Genomic DNA, 16,055 nt, shown 5'->3' with positions numbered 1-16,055 from the left:
GAGCTTGTGGTGGAGTTAATGGCTGTGCTAGCGGGGACACAGCAGATGCAGCTCGTAGCTTTGCAGCTAAGAGAGCTTCAGGAGGCTGGACAGCTGATAAACTGTTCACATTACCATCCGTAGCACAAAACACAACCCCTGAACGAATAGTCACACGGTTCGACACAGAAAAAGAGTCCTTACTCACCACAGCCGGCGATGTACAAGTCCGAACGTCCGGCTGTGGGGTGGTGCGCTGGCAGCGTGATCGTCGTTTCTTCCCCGCAGATGGCTCCGAAGGGCCGGGCAAAACCACATCCGGCCGGTGAGGCTGACGCGGCTGCTACAGGGTGGCTGTTGTCTGTTGCTGCTGGGCCAAGTCTGATATTTCCTGAGCTCGCGTTGCCTCCCAGGCTTCATTCAAATTGGCCAATAAGTCCACACATCCTCTGACCTGGCGGAGATGGGAATTTCCTTTGAGGATTGCTTCAATAGCATTTGTTCCCACAATCTTTGCCCTTGTATTTGAAGTGTGGGTTATCCACTCGACTAGGCGTATCAGATCGCTCTCCCCGGGTAAGTCTGCTGGGTTCATGTTGTGGTCGCGTCGTACTGTCATGAAACGCTGTGCGGCAGGCAGGAGTTGGACCCAAAATGCAGGACTCACAGACTCGGGGGGGGGGGGGGGGGGGGTGAACTCAAAACACAGCTTTATTTGCTGGCAGGGAAAAAACACACAAACTAAACTGGGAACAACAAACTAAAACTCACAAGGAGACACAGGGAGATCCACACAGCATGAGGGACAACGCGACACTGACTCAGAGAAACACAGGGTTTAAATACACTGGGGAGTAACGAGGGGAATGAGACACAGAAGGAGGGCACAGCTGGGAGAAATCAGGACTGACGAGACAAAGAAGCAAAGCAGGACACATTCACATAAGACACGGACCTTCAAAGTAAAACAGGAAGGATCACACAGAGACGCGAACTTGACACAGTGGAGACAGCAACTAAGAAACACAGAGACATAAACCATAAGGCAGAGGACTCTAAGAACCGAAAGACACAGAGGGGAACTCAAACATGCAGACACAGACTTACACAGAACAGAGGGGACACAGAGAAACATGAAGGGCAAGGGATCAAAACTAGAAACCATAGAATAACTCACACAAGTACAATATTACAAACATCACAAAAAACTAAAAAAGCTGGGTCAGGAGACCCAGGACCGTGACAAAAACATATTTATTGACATCATTAATTTACTATATTATGTTGTCATGTTCTGTATTTAGAAATGATGCATGAACTTGGGAAAAAACAGCTTGAGAGCTTTTTTAAATGAAAACAACAAAAAAGATGATGACACCTGGTTAGTGTTGAATCTGGCATTTTTAAAGCTTTTTGGAGAACAAAGTCAAATGCACATTATCCTAAACAAAGGAATGGTTATTCTATCCCACTATCCGCTAACCTCTTTCCTCTCTCTCTGTTTTCTATACCTAATTGCAGTAACCAAATAGCACTAATTCAGCAACCACACATTATGAGGCCCAGTGGCCAAAGGGCACTTGCTCATTTGCTAGCTATGCAGGTCCCTCCCTCTTTAAAGAGAAGGCCAAAAGTTTAGAGACAGTGTTGGACTTCAACAAAATGGTATACTCTCACTTGTTTTCCAGCATCTATGTCAGGATAAAGCTCAGTGAAAAACTGCACAATGCTGTGACCACAGAACTTTCTCTGCGTACCTGTTTGTTTAACCCTCCTGCCATCCTTTAAAAAACTCACACCCATCACCCTAGGGACCATTCTCAGCCACGCCATAAAAAGACCATATATCCATATCTTATTCCACTTTAAATTAGCCAACCTTGTAAGTTTTAATTATATTTTCGTTGTTTTAACCCTTCAAATCCCAGTGTTATTACATGAGCGCCCTGTGTTATAAGCCCCAAAAACCAAACAACGAAACTAAATATTTCCACAAAAAACCAGTTGAAGTAATATGTGATTGTCATTATAAGTAGGCCTTTAGATGGACCAAAGATTGGCACCAACATACATTTTGACCTGCCATTATTTTTTTGCATTTTTTTTGCAATTTAAAAATTAAAACTTCAAGGCCCTGAGTCTTCATTGACATCCAAGAAAAGAAGAAAAAATAAAATCATATGATGATAATTTGGGGTTGAAAAATAGCATTTATAATGGAAGTCAATGGGCAGAAAATGGTCCCCAGGGTGATGGGTGTGGGGATTTCTGCTGCTCAGCCATTTTAGGCTGATTTAAGGAATTCACACTGGAATATTAACATTGACAGGTAAAAACTATCCTGTGGCAGGTTTGGTTATATTCCACTGAACACAGTGGAAATGGCAGCCATTTAACACATAGCAGTGGCACAAAAAGGTCCCAAGAAGGCAGGAAGGTTAAATGTAGAGAACTGCTATCCTTTGTTATAGTTCGGTACTGTCAATTCATTACACAAAAGACCCAGGCACTAATATTCACGTTGAGAACTCAGGTTACATAATGATAAGGCTTGAGATCGGCGTGCTCGCTAGACCGGTCTCACCGCCACCAGAGGCCCGTGCCCGAGCTGGGGCTCATGACTGTGTCACCCGGGCCGCGCCCACCTGCCACGCAGCCAACCTCTGAACCAGCTTTGCCGGCGCTGCTTGATTCGCAGGAGGCCACCTGAACTCACACCTCCTCGTCGCTTGGCCGACGGTCCGGGCTGATTCCCTCTCCCAGTGGGGGAGTAGGTTCGGCCGGATGGCTCCCTCGCCTCAATCGGGCGATGGGGGTGTGTGGTGGGGCGTGGTCTGCGGTGCCATGCAGGGAGGGTGGACGCACCTGCACTGCATTCTAAATCACACCCGCCGAGTTAAAACACAGGGACTCGGAGGTTGGTGTGTGTTGTGGTGTGATCTAAATAAAATGGCTCGCCGTGTCTCATTCACACCACATCAACCTTTTGGAATTTACTTACCTGGATGATTGAGCATGTATCAAGACTGGATAACTGATCTAAGCATACTTGGATGTAATTCATCATACTTGAAGTAGGCTATAGGTGATGCGTGCTGTCTTCGTATGATGTATAATGGTTGGCCTTAATTATAATGTGTTCTGAGCTGAAAGAACCAGACATACTGTAATTTCATGTTGCTTGGAGACTTACAGTTACTTATTAAAGTTATCCTGTGGTGCAATACTATGAGTTATACGAAATGCCTTTGTAGCACATATTAGGATTTTTAATATGAAGCAAATGATGCCTGAATGTGACACTTGAGCTTTCTGGTAAAGTAGTTTGTATCATGTCCAAATGGGTCGAAATGGAAATCTCCCAGCAAGAGAATGATGCTCTGGATGCATGTGCTCACATTTTATTCAAATCTGTGAACTGTCTTTTCTTTTATTGGATGACTGCAGTATGAGTGTGCTGCTGAATCATCTGCAGAAATTAAGTGACCTATTCCAGAGTAGAAATATTTCCAGCACCTCGTTGAGTCAATTCGGCTGTTGAACACCAAAGAAAAGCAGCAGAGGTGCACATTGTTAATCCTGTAATCCTATTTGCCAACATGTTGATGTATGATATGCAATGAGAGATGCTTGTTCTATCCCAAGTGGTGCCTTGTCCCATTTTTAAAAACAGAAACCATAATTATTATTTCTAAGTAAGGCTACGCCATTATAGCTGAAATGATTATCACACTTACTGGGATCCATAATGAGGTCAAAATTATTTGTCACAATTCTCATTTTAGTGAAAAATATGTTTTAATTAGGGATGTTCCTGCTGACTAATTTCTTATTTGACTAAACAAGAAAAAACAAAAATTAGACTGACCGACTAGTCTAAAGCTAAGAAACACTCATATCAATTTAAATTTGAGAACTGTTTAATGTCACAAGCTCTAATCAAAGGTATTTGAATCCATTAATTACATTCTTCAAAAATGAATCATGCTGCATCTCTGTACGGCACCTCGCACTCTGCATGAGCATTGCACATTATACTCCTAACAGACAACAAAGAAGGGAAACTTAAAATAAATTGATGTACACTGATAACACAAGGCAAACAATTCTATACTTTAACAAAAGCAGTCTGGAATTTTCTGTAAATTCTTCAGTGTGTTATTTAGATTAAAGTTTTATTTATTTACTTTTTTCCAAAATTATTAAAGCAGTTTAAGCATTTGATGGAAAAGAACCAAAGTGTGCACGGCAGCGTGGCATGGTGATAAGCACTGTTTGCTCACAGCAAGAAGGTCCTGAGTTTGATTCCACCACCTGGTTGGGGCTTTTCTGTGTGGAGTTTGCTCTCCCCATGTCTTTGGACTATGGTGGTACTCTGGCTCCAGCCCTGTGACAGACCTGGTGTATCCTGCCTCTTGCCCTATGGTAGATGGGATAAGCTCCAGTGCCCCTGTGACCCTGGCAAGGTTAAGGAGAAAAGAATGGATGGATAGAGGTATATATTCAAAGAAAAAAAGAAAATTACATTTATTACACTATTGCAGGATTCATTGTGAATAAGTAGTGAGAGTAAGTGAGACTTGCTAATCGTCAATGTAGTTTTTGGTCATTACCGTTTTTGTGAATCTGTAGTAGTGCTATTCTATTTTTGTGGCTCATATATAGTGTGTTAGTCCTCTAATTGTTGTGCCCCAGTTTCTGAATGCTAGTTGCTGTTGTTTGAGGCCTACGGCTATTGCAATGGCATGTTTGTTTCGTTTAGTGTATCCCTTTGCCTGTGTCATGGTCCTGGGCCATGTGGGCCCAGTATTCTCAGTTTTTGTGTGTTTTGTATTTTATTCCCTAGTTATGCCTTGGTTCCTAGGATTATTTAGTTAAGATGTTCCTTATTTGGTTACCTCCTTGTGTGCCCCTGTGTATCTGTGAGCCCTCATCTCTCCTTGTGTTTTATTCTATGTTTTCCCCAGCCCGTTATGTCTGTGTTCTCCCCGTGCTCTCTCTCCTCCTGTCTGAACCTCTGTACTTCCTGTTTTACTTTGCTCGTCTCCCGTCAGTGTTGTGTTCACTCCTGCCATGTCTTGTTATGATTATCAGTGTCACCTGTGTTCTCCGTGTGCTCCCACTTCCCTCGTTAACCCTCTGTGTATTTATGTCTGCGTCTCCCTCAGTTCTGTGTCGCGTTCTCCCTCATGCTGTGTGTGATTCCCCTGTGTTCCTTGGTGAGCTTTATGTTAGTTTTTCCCAGTTTAGTTTTGTATTTCCTGTCATCTTTTGTCAGCAATAAAGCTGCTTTTTGAGTTCATCCCCTGAGTCTGTGAGTTTTGCAATTGGGTCCTCATCCTGCCTGCCACACAGCGATCCATGACAGCCTGTATGTTTGCACTTTAGTATAATTTGCTAGCATCTCTTGTTAGCACGCTGCATTGCATTGTTTGATAGGCTAGTGTGTTTGTATGCTAAGGTGTTTCATTTGGACAGGTTTCTTGTGGCCTCACATTTGAAGTTTATGGTGACTCAATGACTGCAAGGGGCCAGGTTCCTGTAACTGCAAAGAAAGGCCAAAGCATCACCCCTCCACTGCTGATGCTTGTATGAGGTATTTTGTGCTTTCTTTGGTTTTTGCCAAACGTGGTGCTGTGCATTATGTGAAAAATAACCCCACTTTGGTCTTGGCTGTCCAAATGAAACTGTTCCAGAAGTCTCGGTTTGTTTAGGTGCAACTTTGCAAACCTAAGGTGTGCTGCCATGTTCTTTTTAGAGAGAAGAGGTTTACTCCTGGTAAGCTTTCCAAGCAAGCCATGCGCATTCAGTCTTCTTTTAATTGTACTGTCATGAACTTAAACATTAAACATGCTAAATAATGTCTGTAGAGTCTGAGATGGAGCTCTAGGGTTTTTTGCAATTTCTCTGAATATTGAGGTAAACTTGCAGTGACATCCACTTCTGGGAAGATTGTACCATTGCATTAATACTTACCTGAATGCTCCAGATCATCAAACTGCCAAAACTTCTACTTTAAAAAAGACTAGCACACTTGATGGCTGGTTAATCAAGTGCAATTTAATTAGCAGCACCTGGCTGCTACTTAACCTTTTTCATTTCCATGGAAGCAGTAGGCATGTACTTACATTTTCACAGGACTGCACGGAGTTCTGCTCAAGAAGATGCTTTCGTCATAAAAGCACAAAGCAGTCTAAGATGTTATACTCACAAGTGGTACCTAAATGCAGTGACCAAACATTTCATGGTTGACTTTCATCCAGTCTAATGTAGCTGGAAAACTAAGTAAGAGTAAGTAAGTATTTACACCAGATACCCTGCAAATCAAATAAACTGCACTAGCAGCCCACCATGCTCCTAGCAATGTGTGTATTCTCCATATTCCATTTGTTCCTTTCTGGTTCTTAAATGGCAAGCAGATAACAACCGCAAAGCTGCCTCACCTCCCTTGCACCCGAACTGAATTAACCTAAAAATGTAAAAAAGAGAGTACAACTAGCAGAATTAATATGTGTTTCATATGCCTGCATTTTTCCCTGTAGAAGTCTAGATGTTCTTTAGAGTTTTAATGTCTTCATAATGATAAACGTCGTTCCCTCAAACCCACCCTCATTAATTCTTTTTCTAATCCTTGGTCAGAGGCATTCAAACCAGTGGCCTGCTGGAGATCATTTTGTAGCACTCTGGCAGTGCTCATCCTGCTCCTCCTTGCTCAAAGCAGATGCCAGTCCTGCTGGGTTAAGGGCCTTCTATGCCCCCGCCCAGCTCTCTTAGATCAACTGCCTATCTCCTGGAATCTCCCCCATGCTCTTGAGACTGTGCTGGGAGTCACAGCAAACCTTCTGACAATGCCATGTATTGATGTACAATCCTAGAGAAGTGGGACTACCTATGAAACCTCTGTGGGGTCAGAGTATTTCCTCATGCTACTAGTAGTTACATTGACACCGAAAATAAGAGGGAAAAAATGTCAATAGTCTTCACCTGTAAAACCACTCTTGTTTGAGGAGATTTAGTTGTCTCTTTGTTGTCTTCCTAGTGCTCCTGATCTTAATTTCATTAACACCAAAGCAGCTGAAAATGATTAGAAAAACCCTCTGCTAACTTTATGCCATTTGCCAATATAAATTGACTGAAGTATTCTGAAAGCAGTCATGTTAACCACATAAAATAGCAAGCTAACATCTAACTGGTATTTCAGTACTTGTAAAAATGTAAGCTTGTGCAAATTAACTCACTCAGCTATAGTATGGGCTTTGACAGCAACTTTTTGAATAAGGAAATGAATCAGTGCCAGACATCTGGTTCACATGCAGCACGCGCGTTATCAGAGAGAAAGTCAGAGTTTGCTGAAGAAAACCTACCACTGAATAGGTTAAGTTCACAGAGTCTGATACTTAGGTAACACAGAGTTAACCCTCATCTCATGGTTTTCTTTGTATTTGTTCAACTTTTGTCACATTTTGATTTTGTTTTCCAAATGGTAAATGGCCTGTATTTGTATAGCGCTTTACTAGTCCCTAAGGACCCCAAAGCGCTTTACACATCCAGTCATCCACCCATTCACACACAGGTAATGGCAAGCTACATTGTAGCCACAGACACCCTGACAGAGGTGTATTCCAGTGATACAAAGTGGAGCACTGAGGTAATGGAAGCAGAGAAAAGTTCATCAGAGGCAGCTTGTACTTAGAAGCAGTACATTGAAACTTACCATTTGGTTTCCTTGCCAAATTGATTCAGATTTATTAAACTTTTGATTGTGGAATTCCTGGAATCATAGGACTTTATGATTGCACTTTGTACATGAATGAAATTTGTGTAAGCAAGAAAAAAAAGGCTTTTTGATCACACTTTTATTCTATTTTATCTAACCTTAACCTCGTTTAATTTATTTTGCTTCTTTTTGTAACCGTAATTTGTGTTTTAGTTACACAATAAAAATGAAACGTAAAAAATTAAATCAGTTGTAATGCCCATGTTTCAAACTCATTCAAATAAAAGAATTAAGCTGAAATGGAAAAAGAGGATTTTTTTCTTATGAATATTATGAATATTATCTTGGAGATGAGTTAATACTCATTCTAACAGCTAGCTCATACCTTTTCATAATGATACCTCAAAGCATTAATCTCAAGGATCATATCAATGTCAACTTCGGACTTTACTATGAAGAGATGCCATCAACCATTTCTCACTGAAACTTGACACATAATACAGGATTTGATTAATAATGTATAAATATATTGTGCATCAATTTACACCCTGACGTGTAATGCAGCATTACAACACTTTTAATCAAGATTAAGATTAATTAACAGCCGGCGCACTCGTGCGTCTGAGGAGACGCGGACTGCGAACTGCTCTTCCTGGGATCTTCCTTTCCAATGTACACTCACTCGGGAATAAGATAGACGAACTGGCCCTGATGAGAAGCATGAACAGAGACTTTGCCTCCTCCTGTGTCTTATGTTTTACGGAGTCGTGGCTCAGTGAGGACATCCCGGACTGCGCGCTCAAGCTGGAGGGCTTTCATCTGCTGCGCGCGGACCGGCAGGCCTCTCTCTCTGGTAAGACCAAAGGTGGAGGTGTCTGCTTCTACATTAATAGTGGCTGGTGCACAGATGTAACAGTAATTGCTCAGCACTGCTCTTCCTCTCTGGAATACCTTTTTATTCACTGCAAACCGTTTTATTCTCCGCGGGAGTTTGCTTCATTCATCCTGGCCGCTGTTTACATCCCGCCAGACGCGGATGCGCAGGCAGCTCAGTGCGCACTCGCGGAGCAGATACTCCACATGGAGTGGACATTCCCGGACTCTCTCATCATTGCTCTTGGGGACTTTAACAAAGCCAATCTGAGCCACGAGCTTCCGAAATATAAGCAGTATATTAAATGCCCGACCAGAGAGGAGAGGACATTAGACCACTGCTACAGCACGATCAGCGGGGCCTATCGTGCGGTGCCCCGCGCTTCACTCGGACTTTCTGACCACGTCATGATCCACCTAATCCCCGCGTACAGACAGAGGCTGAAGCTCTCCAAACCTGTCGTGAGGACAAAAAAACTGTGGAGCAACGAGGCTGTGGAGGAGCTTCGCACGTGTTTGGAGTCTACAGACTGGGACACAATGAAGGCTGCTTCTAACAGCTTGGACGAGTTTACGGACACTGTCACCTCCTATATCCACTTCTGTGAGGACAGCATTGTGCCATCACGCACCAGGGTGAGTTATAACAATGACAAACCCTGGTTTACTCCTAAACTCAAAAAGCTGTGGCTGGAAAAGAGAAAGGCGTTCAGAAGCGGAGACAGGGACTGCTACAGAGAGGCCAAGTACAGGTTCACTAAAGAAGTGGACGTTGCTCAACATCAGCACTCTGAGAAGATGCAGCAGCAGATCTCAGAGAATGACTCGGCCTCTGTGTGGAAAGGTTTTAGGAATATCACAAACTACAAGCCTAAAACCCCCCACTCCACTGATGACTTGCTCTTGGCCAACACCCTCAACGACTTTTACTGCCGTTTTGACGAGCCATCAGGCAAGCCTTCACACCTCCAACGGCCCCAACAATAGAGGCACTTTGGACACTAATTCCCCCACCTCTCCCCCCTCCATTGAGCCATCACCACCTTCAAACTGTTCACCTACAACACCCCCCTCCTCACCCCACACAAAAGAGGATTTCACACCACCTCCTCCCACCACAACTCTTCATATTCATGAAGCAGATGTGAGGAAGCAGTTTAAGAGTCTGAATGCTCGAAAAGCTCCCGGCCCAGATGGTGTGTCTCCTGCCACCCTCAGACACTGTGCAAACGAGCTGGCCCCAGTGTTTTCTGGCATTTTCAACTCCTCACTGCAGGCATGTCATGTGCCTGCCTGCTTCAAGTCCCCTACCATAATCCCTGTCCCCAAGAAACCTAGGATCACTGGACTAAATGACTACAGACCCGTGGCTCTGACATCTGTGGTCATGAAGTCATTTGAGCGCCTAGTTCTCTCCCATCTCAAGACCCTCACGGCCACCCCTCCTGGACCCCCTGCAGTTTGCATACAGAGCCAACAGGTCTGTAGATGACGCCATCAACATGGCCCTACACTTCATCCTGCAGCATCTGGACTCCCCAGGAACCTACGCCAGGATCCTGTTTGTGGACTTCAGCTCTGCCTTCAACACCATCCTTCCAGACCATCTCCGAGGCAAGCTTTCCCAGATGAATGTGCCTGATCCCATTTGCCGGTGGATCACTGACTTCCTGACGGACAGGAAGCAGCATGTGAGGCTGGGAAAGAATGTCTCGGACTCTCGGACCATCAGCACCGGCTCCCCTCAGGGCTGTGTTCTTTCTCCTCTGCTCTTCTCCCTGTACACCAACTGCTGCACCTCCACCCACCAGTCTGTCAAGCTAATCAAGTTTGCAGATGACACCACCGTTATTGGGCTCATCTCGGACGGGGATGAGTCTGCCTACAGGAGGGAGGTTGAACGTCTGGTGTCTTGGTGCAGCCACAACAACCTGGTGCTGAATGCCCAGAAGACAGTGGAGATTATTGTGGACTTCAGGAAGCACACAGCCCCACTTCCCCCCATCATCTGACTGACACCCCCATCACCTCTGTGGACTCATTCCGCTTCCTGGGTACCACCATCACTCAGGACCTGAAGTGGGAGCCCACCATCACCTCCGTCATCAAGAAAGCCCAGCAGAGGATGTACTTCCTGAGGCAGCTGAAGAAATTCAACCTGCCAACACGGACGATGATGCAATTCTACACCGCAATCATCGAGTCCATCCTCACCTCCTCCATCACCGTGTGGTACGCTGGAGCCACTATCAGGGACAAACAGAGACTGCAGCGTGTTGTGCGCTCTGCTGAGAAGGTGATTGGCTGTAGACTCCCATCTCTGCAGGACCTGTACACCTCCAGGACACTGCGGCGTGCAGCTCGGATCTCAGCTGACCCTTCTCACCCTGGACACAGTCTGTTTGACCTGCTCCCCTCAGGCAGGAGGCTCCGGTCCATTCGCACCAGAACCTCTCGCCATAAGAACAGTTTCTTCCCCTCTGCTGTTGGACACATGAACAATAAACGTACGACTGTTCCCACCACTAACACATGACCCTACGCTGTGTTCACTGCATCATTCCATGTTTTGGCACTGATCACCACCTGCACTCATGTATATATCTTTCTACGTAGCACTTTTAATTCTCATTCTCATGTATATATCTCATGTATATCTCATGCATATATCATTCTACGTAGCACTTTTAATTCTTATTCTTACTTTTATTTTTTCATGTCTATTTAAGCGCAATTTATGACAGTATGTTTGCACTGAAGCACCGCAGCAATTTCCTAATGTTGTAAACCTGCTCAACATTTGGCAATAAAACTCTTTCTGATTCTGATTCTGATATCTGGTCTTTAAGTTATGATGTATCACCCTGCTTCCGGGTCCAACGATTTTGCGTTTATTAAGGCGGTTTTGTTTTTAGCATGTTTTAATGCTTTGCATCTTGTTCTATTTAATCTGAACAAGCCCCTAAAAAAAGTAAGTGACTGTCCACCTCTCTCGGTTTTTATTACCACTGTTCATTTTAAAGCTCATTTTTTAAAACCGTACAGTATACCTAGAGCCCAGCAGTATATTAATTAATAACCTCTATCTCAGTTTTTCACCTGACTGAAGTCTCCATTCACAGCATCCTGCCATGCAATTTCATTTGTCCCTAACCATCAGGAACCCTCATGTTAACTTTTATTGAGTGGAAAACGGTTAGCTTTAACCCTCCAGCTTCAGTGTGCCAATGTGTTTTTATCATGCTATCCATAGCTGTGTCGCTATCGATCACATTACACATCATTATATACCAGCTAGCCCAGCTTCAGTAACCCTACTGATAGCAGAGCTGTACGTTTTATTTTTTGTTAGAAATCCCTCAATCAGAACATGGTCTATTATTTAATCTTAGAGATATTTTGGGAGACTTCCTGCGTACCACTAGAGGGAGCCCACGTACCACCAGCGTGAGCATATCACAGTTTGAGAATGACTATTCTATGGGACACAGGACTACAGTGTAGATATAATAAAGTACTACAAATTAAGCAAAATTATTGTACACCACATTAATGGTGCAATATTTCCTTTTATCCCCATTGGCTCTGCTTTCAGATCCAATGTGCACACAAACATTTCTGCTTGTTAAAGAGCAGTACAGGCTAGTGACATCTCTACAACTTGTCCAACAACATTGTCATTACACATTCCGCCTAACCCTGTGCAAACCGTGTTAAGTGTGTATTATAGTACTGTGTGGGACAGTCAGAGTTCTGAACTGGAAAGTTGATGAAGTAGACCATCTCACTCCCATTACTCAACACGGATGCTCATGCAGCCACTTGCCAGGTTTGTGCTTCTTATTAGCTGCAGGCTCTGACACTGAGCTCAGCCTGTGTTTTCCAGTTCACGCTGTTGTGTTTGAAGAATTCCATCGCTGTGGAAGAAAAGCAGCAACTCTATTACACTCCTACCAAATGCATTTCAGTGTAAGCAAGAATCAGCAGGGCTACACTGACTTTAAGACCATTCAGTTCAGAAGAGCAGGAATTACAGTGTGTGTGTGTGTGTGTGTGTGTGTGTGTGTGTGTGTGTGTGTGTGTGTGTCTTTCCAAAAAATCCAGTTTTACAGGAATGCTACTATTCCAGCTTCTTATACCAAAATACTACATAGTTTGGTGAGCCATTTCATGGAAAATGAACTCTGGTAAATCATCAGATTTTGCACAGCACAGCATCTGTTTTCCTCCTAGATATTTGTAATCAACCATCCTTGACAGCTGGGGGAAGGACACCACTGTGCAACTGAAAATCTTCCAAAAAAGCATGATGTAACAAATGATTTAGAACAAAACTTTTGTCTGATTTGCTCATAAGTGCTTAATTTTGACTTTAACGAGGTAATTAAAAAGCATTTACGTCCAAATGTCAAGATTTGATTACTTACCATGAAAAATGATATCATTTAACTAAGAGAACTCTCAGATGGGTTAGTTATGAGAAAACAGTACCTTTCTTCAAGTACCTTTTGGACCACTGAGCAACAATGAATTCTGTAATTACAACAATAACACCAAAAATGTCCAAAAATGAAGATGATACTGATCAAAAACTTTTGATGCAGAGGCACTCAATATCCTTGCCATAACTTACATTGGATATTCAGAGTGTCTGTCTGTCATTCCTCTTTTGCTCTCCACATGGATTATTTATCTAATTACAATCAAAGTCTCCTCAAATGCAGGTAATTCATTAACAGAACTCAGGTGACAAACTGACTGCAAGAAGAAATCGGAAATCTTCCAACACTGAAAAAAATGGAATCCTTTCTCTACAGCAAACTCATAAACATTAAAAGTGCAGCTGCCATTCATTTAGATGTAGGCCTTAGTTTGTTATTTTGAACCATCTGAAGGTGTTTACTAAGATGGCTTCAGATTATCAGAGAGTTGCCTAGGACTTTTCTTCTGCTGGTATTTTTTTTTATAAACCAGTGGTAGAGGTAAAGCCTCCAAAAATAATGAGAACTATCCATCCATCCATCTTCATCCGCTTTATCTGAGGCCGGGTCACGGGGGCAGCAGCCTAAGCAAAGAGGCCCAGACCTCCCTCTCCCCAGCCACCTCCTCCAGCTTATCCGGGGGAACACCAAGGCGTTCCCAGGCCAGCCGAGAGATATAATCTCTCCAGCGTGTCCTGGGTCTGGCCCGGGGCCTCCTCCCGGTGGGACCTGCCTGGAACACCTCACCCAGGAGGCGCTCAGGAGGCATCCTTGTCAGATGCCCAAACCACCTCAGCTGGCTCCTTTCGATGTGGAAGAGCAGCGGCTCTACTCTAAGACCCTCCCGGATGCCTGAACTCCTCACCGTATCTCTAAGGGAGAGTCCAGCCACCCATCGGAGGAAGCTCATTTCCGGCGCTTGTATCTGCGATCTCATTTTTTCGGACACTACCCACAGCTTCTGACCATAGGTGAGTGTAGGGAATAGAGCAACAGTTCTGTATTAATGGGCAGCACAGCTATGGTCCATTCTGTTCTAGTGTTTAACAAATGATTTTTCTTCATTGGGGACGCATGGCATTTTTTTGTCTAAAATTACACACAAAAACCAAAACCCCACAAAAACACTAAAGTGGCATGATAATCCAACTGTTAAGTGAGAGTGAGAGTGGGATGTTACACATCTCCAGCCCTAAATCTAAGCACTGGGTCGCCACAGGGATGCGTGCTTAGTCCACTGCTCTACTCGCTTTATACACACGACTGCACCCCCGCCCACCAGAGCAACACCATTGTAAAGTTCGCAGATGACACTACTGTGGTGGGGCTCATATCTGGGGGAGATGAGTCTGCCTACAGAGATGAGGTGGAGCGGCTGTCTTCATGGTGCAAGGATAACAACCTTCTCCTAAACATGAAAAAGACCAAAGAACTCATAATTGACTACAGAAAACACAAGACAGAAATCCAACCACTAATCATCAGCGACGACTATGTGGAGAGGGTGGCAGACTTCCGCTTCTTGGGAGTCAGCATAGAGGGAAACCTATCCTGGAGTGTGAATACCTCTGAGCTACTGAAAAAGACACAACAGAGACTGTACTTTCTGAGAGTGCTTAGGAAGAACAACATCACACAGAGACTGCTGGTGTCTTTCTACAGAGCTTCCATCGAAAGCATACTAACGTACTGCATAGGCATATGGTACGCTAGCTGCACAGTGGCTCAGAGGAAAGCACTCCAGGGAGTAATCAACGCTGCCCAAAGGACAATCGGCTGCCCTCTCCTCAAACTGAAAGACCTACACAGTTCCCGCTGCCTCAAAAGAGCCCATAACATCATAAAGGACACCTCACACCCTGGACATTCCATGTTCGAACTGCTGCCTTCAGGTAAACGGTATAGAACAACATACACAAGGACTAACAGACTCAAACACAGTTTCTACCCAATTGCAATATCATGTTTCAATGCTACTAAAAGTAGATGACTTTCATTGCCCCTGTTGTCATTTGTGCCCTTGATGTTGGAATGCTTTCAGACATGTTTTGTTGGATGCGCTAACAAATTGACTGAGTGATTGATGGTTTGAGTGATATATCAACTAGGTCGTATGTTGAGTGTCTGTATGGGGCCTTAGGCCTGGATTGCTTGGGTGTATTTACTGTATGAGAACACTGTATTTTATATGTATTTCTATCTTTTATATCATATCTATTATAGTTTTTAAGTATTTATCTTTCGTGATGTTGCACTGACCGGAGACATCTTTCAATTTCATTGTACTTGTGACAATGACAATAAAGAATATTCATATTCATTATAAACTAATATTACATGGTATAAACTAACCTACAACCAAGATGTTTTGCAAAAGCACACAAACATATTGTCCAGTAGTTAACTTATGAGAGTCCAACAAACACTTAATCATTTATAGTGTATTAGGGATATTTTTACTTTATGGTTATTCTAATGTACGTAACGTCTGCCAACTTACGTTGTCAGTATTATTATTATCATTTTTTTAAAATTAATATTATTATTATTATTTTGGAGCATTTTTAAGCCTTCGTTTTTTGACAGGTGCAGAAGAGAGGAGGCAGAAGAGTCAGGAAAGAGCACATGGGGATGACATGCAGTAAATGATATGGGGCAGGATCAAACTCAATCCACTGCAGCTTTTTAGCATATGGACCACCTGCTCAGTCAAGTGAAAAATAGCAGCATCTAACACACAGCTTTTAAAAAGATTTTGTTTTCCATGTCAACACAGTGGAATAAACTGCTCTATTAAAGAATTAACTTGTCAAATACACAATAAATATGGGCAAAACAGTTAAATGAGAGCAAAGCTTAAAGCCTACTTGAAATGGTGTAGTTATACAGTGGGGCAAAAAAGTATTTAGTCAGCCACCGATTGTGCAAGTTCCCCCACTTAAAATGATGACAGAGGTCAGTATTTTGCACCAGAGGTACACTGCAACTGTGAGAGACAGAATGTG

General features: G+C 43.4%; 1 long non-coding RNA gene across 1 annotated transcript in view; it reads left to right on the top strand.

Annotated features, from left to right (window-relative positions):
* LOC146581796 (uncharacterized) overlaps window positions 1-16,055 on the top strand; it is a 521,657-nt gene that overhangs the window by 243,736 nt on the left and 261,866 nt on the right. The window lies entirely within an intron of this gene.

The sequence above is a fragment of the Mchenga conophoros genome, linkage group LG2 (genome assembly GCF_057382185.1).
Source record: "Mchenga conophoros isolate Kocher_MC1m ecotype Shallow Benthic linkage group LG2, M_conophoros_male_GT1.1, whole genome shotgun sequence".
NCBI classification, from domain to species: domain Eukaryota; kingdom Metazoa; phylum Chordata; class Actinopteri; order Cichliformes; family Cichlidae; genus Mchenga; species Mchenga conophoros.
This window is presented reverse-complemented; position numbering and strand designations above follow the sequence as displayed.